General features: G+C 38.0%; 1 non-coding gene across 1 annotated transcript; it reads left to right on the top strand.

Moving 5' to 3' along the window:
* Positions 1–3,575: 3,575 nt before the first annotated feature.
* Positions 3,576–3,679, top strand: LOC111555746. Its single transcript, XR_002735631.1, has one exon. It is a non-coding gene; the product is annotated as a U6 spliceosomal RNA (small nuclear RNA).
* The last annotated feature ends 8,333 nt before the right edge of the window (positions 3,680–12,012 follow it).

The following is a 12,012-nucleotide window of genomic DNA, read 5'->3' on the forward strand; positions in this document are numbered from 1 at the left end:
TAAAATTTTCTATTTCTTCACATCCTCTCCAGCACCTGTTGTTTCCTATGATTACACACCTTCCATATCATGCTTAAACATGGATCTTAGGATAATATATCACACTTTTTGAAACACTTTTTAAACCGAGGATTATTTTGCTAAGAAGGTCACAGATTCTTCTTATCCTAATGCTTTTGTCAGTATTTGTATTGAAAATTATAATTAGTTTGATAACTTGATAACTGCGGTGATGCAAAATTATTCCAAACTAATGCTAATACAGAGGTAATGTGCAAAAAGTAATCACCTTAAATACCTCTTGCCCATAATACTACTGTGTACTCATAAAGAAGGAATTATACATATATATATATTTACATATATATATTTCTATCAGGAACTCTGTTCTTTATCAAAATAGTTACATGTGCCAACTGTAAAGCCTCATGTAATTTTTTAGAAAAATGGTAAAACTGGCTAGGTCTTCCCAAAAGTTGAATTTTTTCTATGTGAAATGACTGGATGGTTATTTGGGAAAAAATCTCAGGGCCAAATGCCATCTGTTACATTCAGGCAACATAATGTCTGCAAAAATTTCCAGCTTTGGAGAGGTACAATTTTGATTTAATCAATAGTCACCTGCAGAGTAAAATGTAAGAATACTGTAAAGAAAATAGAAGAATACACTACTTAGTTAAAAATTTGCACAATAAATCGATAAGATAGAAGCATTTATATGAATGTGGAAATATTTTCCCCATAACTTAAGCCAAGACCATAATATGCAATTGGACTTCACCCTGCAGATGTACTTCTGCCTTGTGAAGATATGTTTTATGTGAAGCAGTATTTGTAATGATAATTGCAATTACCTAACATTCTCTACATTACATAAATGATCATATAGTTAATTGTCTAATAGAACTCTTCTCTACCTGAGAGGCATTTTCAAAAATGTTCTTTTGAATAGTGTAGAGTTTCTAAAGAGTGGAAAATAAATCATAAAATGATGATATAATGAATTAAAGTCTTAGAAGAATGCATAAATAAACCAGTGATGCTATTACATTGTTTCAAATACCATTTCATCATTTGTTCATTCACAAAACATATATTTTGGCATTTATTTGCAGGGTAGATAGTCTATAATGTCAGAAATGTAAAAATACATGAACACTTTTTATTTTAAAATCAGAGGAAAAATCCCCACTAAATAAAACTTTTTCATGGTAAAATAATACACTATGCTACACTTTAAGCAGTTTCAAAATATAAAGGAAATAAAATGTTGTAGCACAAGAACTGAGCATATTGAAACTAGGCTGAAATTTAAGATACTACTTTACATTAGTTCCTATGAGTGTGGCACAATACTCTGGTTATTTTCTCCACTTGCATGATTCTTGAAGTTGTAAGCAGTTTCTAAATATTACTAATTACTAATGTTACAATTTCAGTAATTATATTTTATTTATTAGGTTCTCTTACTAGTTAACATGAAAATGTTTTCCTTTTTATTGGCATTTTGGCAGCTTACTTTAGTAGGACTACTCATCATGACAAAAGCATAAACGTCAGCTCTGCAGCTCACTGCTACTCTTTGCTTCAACAAGTAAGTCAGGAGAAGTGACAAGGCAGAAAGTGATTCTGAGTGATGACATTCTTGTTGGTAATAGGTTGGCTCCCATGTATGCTGCTTTGGCTTTGATCTCTGAAACCTTTCGTTTCTTAAAAAAAATTTGAGATGTCTACTAGCCTGTGGAAATTTTAATCTTTCTACCAAATATTGTCAGAATTATCTTTAAATGATTTAAATGTCAAGCTCACTCTATTTGTTGGATCATTTTGCAATAAAAAAATTTCTCTTTATTAAGCTTTTATTAGTTTCTCTTCACCTTTAAACATTTTTCTCTCAGTTTCACTAAATTGGTTTTCCTTTGTTTTTATTTTTTCTCTTATGATTTGGAAGTTTCATATCCCATTTCTGATCTGTGTCCTATTTCTATTTTACTAACAGTTACACTTACAATTTAGACATAAACAAATACACATATATATGTTTTGTTTTGATCTTAATTTATGATACACACAAATTTAAATATATGCATATTCACATGTTACATATGTTTAGTTAGATGTTTTAGCAATACTGATTGAATACTAATTTTTTATTTAAATGAAAGTGAGCATGTAAAATAGGTGATCATTTATTAATACAAAGTCATCTATCTACCTCAAGTATTAAACAGGCATAACATAAACAGTAAATTAAAAGGCAATGTTAGAAACACATTATTTTGTGAGTTTCAAATCTCAGTATCAACAACTTTAGGGACATTTTTCAATAAAAACATGTATCAATAATAGCACTATTCCAAGTTTTCGATTTTTATATAGCCTTATTTCTTTTGCTCTTCAATATGTAGTACTTCTAAATTATTTATAACTATTAATAAATTACTTTTTAAACTTTTCCTCTGAAAATAATTTTATGGTATAGTTTGCACCACATGAGTTTAGATAACAGAATGAGCCTGAACTGCAGCAAAATGCCTAACAATGAAGGCTGAGAGTTTTTAAAGATCAGTATCCAAATCTGTGGCAATGTTGGGGTAACAGGACGTGAGGCTCTTAAAGAGCAGAAGCCAGTCTGTTTCTGTGAAGCACCAGATCCTCAACTTTTACCTTAAAGGTATAAAAATTAAATTATTTTGCAGTTCAAAAGGCTGCCTGCGGATGTACAGCACAGAGTTGAAAGGGAAACAGCCTTAATTATAGACATGGTCACAGATGCTATACTGGTCTAGATCTGCCCTGTCCAACGTGGTGGCCTCTGGTCTTATGTGACTGAGCACTTGAACTATGGTGAGGTGGAACTGAGATGTGCTTTAAATGCAAAATATATACCGGATTTCAAAGACTCAATACGAAGAATAATTTCTATATAAAGTATCTCATAAACAATTATTATATTAATTACATGTTGAAATAGGATATTGATTTCACCTGGTTCCTTTTACTATTTTAATGTGGCTACCAGAAGTTTTAAAATTTCATATGTGGTTCTCATTATTCAGAGGTAATGTGTTAATTATCATTTCCTTGGAGTTCTAATAATTGTCTTGACAACACCTGTGACAGTCCCAGGTCTGTCTAGTTTAATTCAGTCCAAAGGATTTCAGCAGTAATTTGCTGAAAACAGGAGAGAGTATCCTCTCTTTAATGAGACAAATGTCTACTGAAGTCACTTTCACGGCAAAATGACAGCTGCCTTTTTTTGATTTAGTTATTATCATATGTTCCAACTTCATGACAGGGCTCAGTAATGGGAGCAGTGGCTGAATTTCTGAGTCTAGATTTCCTTTTTTTTGCACCATATTATTCCTGTTTTCTAAATACTCAAGAGCCCTTGTAGCGGATAAATTACACTAAACTACTCCTGCGCTCCACAGATACATTACTCTAAAATCCTGACTTCTTATCGTTATTGTTGTTCTCTATGAAGAGTAACATCCGAGCCTCCTGACAATGTCATCCTTTTAGGAAAAAATGTGATCTGTTTGTTTTTTCACCGTTCTAAAAGATTAGTGGATGTGCTCACTTTGGCAGTACATATACTAAAATTGGAATGATACAGAGATTAGCATGGCCTCTGAGCAAGGATGACATGCAAATTCATAAAGTATTCCATATAAAAATACTTTAAAAATAAAACAAATAAATTTTAAAAATATTAGTGGATAAAGCACATGGCTTGAGTACGGTTCCCTGCAATGTCCTCACCCCATGGTCTTCTGACTGCCTTCTGCCCTTGCTGTTATGTGGCCAGAGCCTGACCCCCCCCCACCCCCCCCCCAGGGCTTCACTTCAAACACCTTGTGCCTTCCACGGGCCCCACCTGTCAGTCTTAATGCCCCAGTCCTAAGCCTGAACCTACATACTTTCTCTCAACATCAAGACTTACCTGAATATATGCCAAACTCCCTCAAACAAAACATAACACAATAGAATATGAGCAGCTGCTTTATTCTTCTTATCTTTTATCCCCGTTTGTTGAAATCTTCTGGAATTTTAGTTTTGGATTTTTGTAATGTGATGTTTTTATTTCAGAAAATCATTTTAACAGTTGTATTAAACTGTACAACTACATTGTCAAAAATTATTTAGTCACAAGGTTTGCTGGTTCCTTGGCATGTACTATAGCTTTCCTTTTGCTGACTTCCTTATCCTGATTCATTTTTCATTTGCCTAAGGCATCCTTCAGGGGCCTTTTCCTCTTCCCCAGAAAGAATATATGACAATTCGGGGATCCACTGTATCTAAACAAGAATTTACTGTAGTCACCCATTTGACATCTTAGATCTACAATTCTAATCTCAAAATTATTTGCCCCCAGAACTGTGTGAGCACTGTTTTATTATTATTTTCTTTTTAGAGACAGGGTCTCACTCTGTCACCCAAGCTGGAATGCAGTGGTGCAATCATAACTCACTGCAGCCTTGAACTCCTAGGCTCAAGTGATTCTCTTACCTCAGCCTCCTGAGTCACTGGGATTACAGGCATATGCCATCATACTCAGCTAATTTTTTTTTTTTTTTTTTTTTTTTTTTTTTGTAGAGATGGGGGTCTCACTATGTTGCCCAGGCTGGTCTCAAACTCCTGGCCTTTAGTGATCCTCTTGCCTCAGCCTCCCAAAGTTTTGGGATTACAGGTGTGAGCCACTGTGCTCAGCCCCATTACTTTCCAGCATTTAATGTTATTTGGCACTTTAGTTGACACTCTGATTCTTAGTCTTTTACAGATTGCCCATTTGGTTGTGCTCTCTTGCTCTCTTTCCCCAGAGACTTTACCAAGGTATGTCTCAGTCCATCCCCAATTCTTGCTTAACACTGTTTAGAGAAAACTTCCTCTAACTGCATTTTCCTCTACTCCCACATAACAATTGTCAACACAGAAGACTTCTGTGATCAAATGTGGGTTTTTTTCCCCATACACCCATCAGTAGACACCAGCCGCATGTCCTCTAATTCAATTCCAACACTATTTACCTAGAGATGGTGTCAGGTCCCACAGGCTGAGGGGTCAGTCCCCAAGACTGCCCCTCCACATCAGCCACCAAGTCTGGGCCTTCAGAACTTCTGACCAACCAGCTTCAAGTTAAGGTTCCCATGACCCCTTCTTTTAGCTCACACAACTCAGAAAAACACATAGTTCACCAGTTTATTGCTCTATACTGGAAAAAATACAAATGAAGAAACACTAGGGGGAAGTAGGGGAAGGGGCTTGGAGCTTCCACGCCCTCCCTGGGCGCACCACTCTCCAGGAACCTCCACATGTTCAGCTATTGGGAAGCTCTCTGAACCCTGTCCTCTTGAGGTATTACGAGAGTCTTAAGACCCACAATCAGAAAGGTGGGAGAACATTAGAGTGGAAGGAGGGCAGAACACCAGAGGTCTACCTGAGGCCTAACACATCCAACATTATAATAAGAATATATAAGGGCTGTGGGGGTTATAAGCCAAAGAATCCTGGATGAAAAACCTATATATATATATATATATATATATATATATATATATAAAAGACCACACACTCAGTAGATGTTTTTGATATGAACTATGTATTTCACTCAGAAGAATTATCTGCTCTGCTCTTAATAATGTAATTATCATCTACCTCTCCCCTTTTTACTTCTATAGATTCCCCATTATATGGATATTAATTTCCTGGAATCTGTCATACTAGTTAACTCCTCACTCTAGCTGTCTGCTGAAGATTGTAAAATAATTCCACAGCTTATTCTTCCTTTTAACTGTCTTGTTTCAGCCCTTTCCATTTTAAAAAAATCAGTTCTTCCACTAAGATTTTTATTTTAACCATTAGAATTCTTCTCTTTCCTGGGCCTTTATTTCATAGCTGTGATAGATTCTGAAGCAGGCTCCATGATCCCTACTTCCTGGTAGCTGTCATTTTTAATACCCTTCCCTAAGAGTGAGAAGGACCTGTGTCTTGCTCCCACCCTACAGAATACAGTAAAGGTGACAAAGTGTTGCCTGTGTGATTACATTACAGAAGATAATAACATCTATGCTGCTGGAAAGGCTTTCTCCCCTGCCAGCCTTGAGGAAGCAAGCAGCCATGCTGGAATGCCTACATGGCAAGCAACTGAGGGCAACCTTCAGCCAACAGATGGCAAGAACTGAGGCCCTCTGTCCAGCCATCTGTAAGGAACTGAATGTCGCCCAACCACCACTTCAGCTGAGAAGTGGATCCTTCCCCAACAAGCCTCAGATGAGACCACAGCCCTGACCAACACCTTCATTGCAGCCCTGTGGGCCCCTGAAGCAGAGGACCCAGCTAAGCCTGACCCACAGAAACTACAAGGTCATTAATGTGTGTTGTTTAAAGGCACTGAGTTTGTGGTGATATTGTTATGCAACAATATACTAATACAATAGCTGCCTATTTTAATTTGGTGGCTATCATGTCTTCTGGGATCAAGACTTTCTAAAGCTCTAGTCTCCTGAACCAATGGTTTTCTTTGATGGGAATCACTCTGCTTCTTCTCTGGGTGCCTCTCATGATGTTGGGTTTTTCAGAAGTCTCATGAATCTTGCATGGTTGTGAAGTGCACAGTCCCTAGCTGTAAAGAACTTTCTAATGGGTGTGATATAGGATTAGAGACAAAGACAGTAAGCATAAGTATTTTCAGTTAGTAACACCAATAAAAAATGTAGGATAATATGATAGTGATGGCATGTATGTGTTGCAAGTTAGTGGAGGCTATCTCACAGTGGTCAAAGAAGGCCCTGCTGGAGAAATTATATTTTACTAACTTGAAGAAGCAGCTGTAAGAGCTTTCCACACTCAAAGAACAGACAGTGTAATGTTCCCTACCCCACATTGCTGCTATAACAAACTATCATAAACTTAGAGCTTAGAACCACACCACTATGACCCCACAGTTCTGCACATCAGAAGTCTGGGAGTCTCTACCAGTTTCTCTGCTCTGGGTCCCATAAGACTGAAATCAAGGTGTCAGCCGGTCTGGATTCTCAACTGGAATCTCTGGGCGAGGCTTCCTGGCTCATTTAGGTTGCTGGCAGAATTCCCTTCTATGCAGTTGTAGGACTGACACCTCTGGTTTTTGTTGGCTATTGTCTGGAGATTCCTGTCAGCTCCTAGAGACTCCTCTCCAGCCCTTGCACATGGGCTCCTGCTTCATGGAGCTGCAACTTCAGAGAAAATCCTTTTCATGCTTGGAATCTTGGACGTCCCTCTCTGCCACATCTTTCTTCTGCCTCTTCAGCCCTCCTCTTCTCTAACCAGTCAGAGAACATTCTCTGCTTTTAAGGACTTATGAAATTAGATTGGCCCTACACAAATAATTCAAGATAACCTCCCTACCTGAAGGTCTGTAACCGCATTACCTCTGCAAAGTCCCTTCCCAGCAGTGCCTAGATTTGACTGAATAAGCAGGGGATGGGTCTCTTGGAGGAACATCTTCAGAATTCTGCCTACCACACTTCCTATGAGAAGCATGTTTGTTACACCTTAAGATCCAGTGGGATGAAGCAAAGTAAGGAGAGTGAAGAGAAATGATATTTGACTCTAGGAAGGAATTTGGATTTTATTTTCATTTAGATGGGAATCTTTTGGAAGATTTTTACAAGGGGAGGTAATGTTAAGTTATACTTTAAAAGTGATCACTATGCTGACAGGGGAAAGCTTCCTTAGCAATTGTCTTTCATATTGCCCAGCTGTGGATAGAGATGTGTTAACTGTGGCATCAGCATGACCTCCTCTATGTCTTGGCGTAAGCCTGCATGTGTCAGTGGCAAGGATATAGAGAAACTGTAGGAAGTGGGGGTCGACCCTTAAAAAAATGTGGAAGTAGGTAAAAAGTTACCGAGACAGGAGTTAGTTACATCAAGAAGTTCCACTGCTTCATCAAATATTTGTGCTTCTGTCTAACGTGGCAACCAAGTACCTGCCACCCTGACTCACTTCTCAGGCTGCAGGGCCCACAAAAGCTAGGTGACTGTAAACGACTCCCCCGATTTAGGGAACTCCACTTCCCAGTGGCTCCATAAGAAACAGTGGGGCATGAGCTCTGCAAGGCTTGTCTTGGCAATCCTATCAGATACCAGACCACTGGCCCACAGCCTATTTTGCTGCCTAAGCTAGGGGTACAGCCCAGGCACTGCTGAAATAACCAATCACAGCTGGCGTTTTCACAGCCATTATTTAGCTCAGGGATTCCAACAACCCAATACCATTTGCCTTGTGACCTCCAGAAACACCTGTCATATTTGAAAATGGTAACCTTCTCTCTTTTCCGACAACACACTGGATTTATTCTTAGTGTGTATTTTTTCATTTCAATGAAAATTTTGCACATATGGGCAGGAAAGGTAAATTTGTGGCTTAGGCCACTATTTTAAATGAAAAGTTTGATACTATACCTTTTCTTATTAAGCTGATATATTCTTCTAGGGGGAAAAAAAAATGCTGGGTTTTTTTTCTAGAAGCCTTTTGAGGGAAAGTTGAGATGCATGCATTTCTTGGATACAAAGGTAAGGTGCAACTCTGACACTAAAGCATGGGACTACCAAGTGGATGGCTCCCTCTCTGGGACCGCATGGTTTCATCACACCTGGGGATGAGAACTGGGGCCTGACAGTCCAGGACAGTGGTTGAAGGTGAGCAAAGGAGGAGACAAGGCCTCTGCTCTGGACTCACTGACTACACAGGTTGTTGTAGTATGGGAGTGCTTGCCCTGGCCATATCTGAGGAACCTGGGACTTAGCTACGTTTTCCCTGCCATCTCTACATTTCTGAGCAGAAATGGATTGAGAGAGCTCTAATAGCTGGGCTTCACTGGCCATGGCAGGCCCTGCTGGTCAGCAGGCATACCACTGCTTGTTGAGATGCCTGAGCCCAGCTGTCACAAAACACCAATGGCGCAAGTGTCCTTAACCACAGCATATTGCCTTTATAAAATGCCACCTTATGTGGACTTCCTTTTCCCCTTTTCTTAACTGGTTTATTATACATTAAGTGGTCCACTATGCTGACTTAACTCCTTAATAAAGCCCTCTCTTCATGTCTTCCCATTGTTTTTATAATGAGCCAAATTAGTAATAAAGTTAGCCCTTACCTGACTATACTTTGTTTTGTGCCTCCCAGTACCCAGCACCTGATACCCTAGAAGCAATTCTCAAATTCATATTTTGGTAAGTGACAACAGAAATCTGGATGTGTCATTAAGGATTGTCCAGTAGAATTTCCTTTTATCACTAAAAAAACAGATCTTAGGGAGTTCGTACAAACTGTCTAAGGTTAGAATCACTGGCATTTTTCTAACGTCCATTTTAATGCTCTTTCCATTATAAACTGTGTTGTAAAAGTATTTTTTAAGGGCAAGAGTTAAAAGTGGTGACTGCATCTTATCTATTCTCCCAAGACTCCCTCCATTCACCCAGGCTGCTGGGCCAAACCTTCAAGATGGTCCCACCTGCTTAAACTGTTTAAAATGTGCTCCCTCACCACCAACTCCCGAACTGAGGACAAGAACTAGGAATATAAGAAGGAAGTTAAAAGACGTTATCTTTATCCAACCTGTCCTTTTGCCATGGACCTTGATAGAATCCCTTCTTTTATTCAGATCCCTAAAGGTGGGCTGTAAAGTGTCCCTTAAAAGAAAAAAAAAAAAAACACTGGGGAATAACAATGGAGACCAATAAATAACATATAAGCATGAGCAGAGAAAAATAATAATCTGGGACAGATCTTTAAAAAAGTTCTAAAGTGTAGAAAAGGAGAAACATAACTAAGAGATATTTCTCTGGAATTAGAATTTTTCCACAAAGCTAAAGATAGATGGCATATGATCTCTAATAATATGATGCAAATACCACAAACATTAAGCAGAATGAGCTAGGACAACCACACAAAATAGTTGAAAAGATCCTTCACAGCAACAAGAGCAACATCAAGGCAGATTCAAAGAAGATGCACAATCATAAAACATGAACCAGGCCTTTTAAACCTGTCTTTTACTATTTGATCCTCACTCTCCAACAAGACAGATATAAACTATACGCACTTTAGAATTGAGATTGAATAATTAAGTAACAAACAGTCACCAGTAAATGACAGAGCCAGAATTCAACAGGTCTATTTGGCTCCACAGGCCACGATCTTTAGAATATAATGATTCCATCAAGACCAGCTTGTCAATATGAAAGGCAGACCTAAGAACTGTTTTAGAAATGAGAAAATGAGTTAAAATTTCAGAAAAATTAGAAATTTACCACAGAATGAATACATATCAAAAGGATCATATATTATTAGATGTATAATAAAAAGATTTAAGGTGGCCTGAAATTATAAATTAAAATTACCATATTCATATCAAAATTGTTAAGCATTAATACCATAACCAAGTGACATGTTTGGTAAAATGAGTATTTCTACTAAGGGAATGTAATTTTTAAAGACATTAAATATCAGGCTAGCATTCATGTTTCTGAAGCAATGGCTAAAGACAGGGCAGTGCCACACTCAAGAGAATTTAATCCAAGATTATTACAATCATTGAAGACAACCATATGTGGTAAGAGTAAGAAATCTTAAAGTTTCAGTAAGCTTCCTACCCAGCTGCTTCAGAAACACTCAAAATCACAACGTGTTGAGACAAAGAATTCTTCTCTGTGGTATACTGTAGAAACAACAGTTGACTCCCCAGCTCAAATTTTCTTTCCAGCTTTAAAATATCCTGACTATTCCTTCCAGGTTAAGATTCTTATTTAACAGAATAGTAGACCTTAATTCAGGAAGGGCCATTTCTTGAGCTAACCAGAGACATAGGCTCTGCTAATCCAAGATGAGCTAAACCAACTAGACTTTCTCTCCTTGTCACAATTTCTAAACTCCATAGAAAGAAGTGGCCCTGTGGTTGGTGGTCAAGGGAGCTTAAAGTCAGGGCTGGCAGAAGCTGTAACTGAAAAAAAACTGATAATAAATATTAAGACCAAATTACAGAGCTAAATAAAACATTAACAGCTAGAGGGCAAATGCTGACAAATCTAAATAGTTACAGTAATTGTAAGACCCAAGAAGGTGGGAGTGATCTGCAGGAAAGAAAAACTAGAGAATTCCTTGACATCAATACCAAAGAACCCAAGGTTATAGTGCTGTTTATATAAATAGAAAGAGATAAAGACAGTAATGAATATTGTGAAATGCTTTAGGATGTTAAAAGATATAACTAAGAACTGAAGACAAGAAGTTTAACATTCAAATTCTAATAAAAAAGGCCAGGCATGGTGGCTCACGCCTGTAATCCCAGCACTTCAGGAGGCTGAGATGGATGGATCGTTTGAGGCCAGGAGTTCGAGAGCAGCCTCGGCAACATGGTGAAACCCCATTTCTATTAAAAATACAAAAATTAGCTGGGCGTGGTGGTGCACACCTGTGGTCTCAGCTACAAGGGAGACTGAGGCACAAGAATCACTGGAACCCAGGAGGCAGAGGTTGCAGTGAGCCAAGATCACACCACTGCATTCCAGCCTAGGCAACATAGTGAGACTCTGTCTCAAAATAACCAAAACAAAACAAAAAATGAATTCTAATGAAAGACAATCACATATTACAAAGGGAAAAACTAAAAATTGCAACAACAATCTTTTAACATAAAAACAGAAGGCAAACCAAGGATAGAAATTTTAACTATACATACACAAACTATCTAAATTCAACAACTAAGTGTTTCAATTTGTCATTTCAAATTGCACTGTTCACAAGAGAAAACATTAGAACTTAAACGTAACCTCCATGAGACCAAGGATATTTGTGTTGTTCATTGCTCTACCTTTCGTACCTTCAGTTTTTTGAATAAATGCAAAAAGAATGCCAACAAATACCAAAACTGCCTCCTGCCCAATGCTGCCACAGCTCTGACTCAGTGCGGATGGAGTTTTACAGAGGAACTACTTTTTCAAGAGGACAATTTAGAATGCAAGCCAA

Source organism: Piliocolobus tephrosceles, chromosome 8 (genome assembly GCF_002776525.5).
Source record: "Piliocolobus tephrosceles isolate RC106 chromosome 8, ASM277652v3, whole genome shotgun sequence".
In the NCBI taxonomy this organism is placed as follows: Eukaryota; Metazoa; Chordata; class Mammalia; order Primates; family Cercopithecidae; genus Piliocolobus; species Piliocolobus tephrosceles.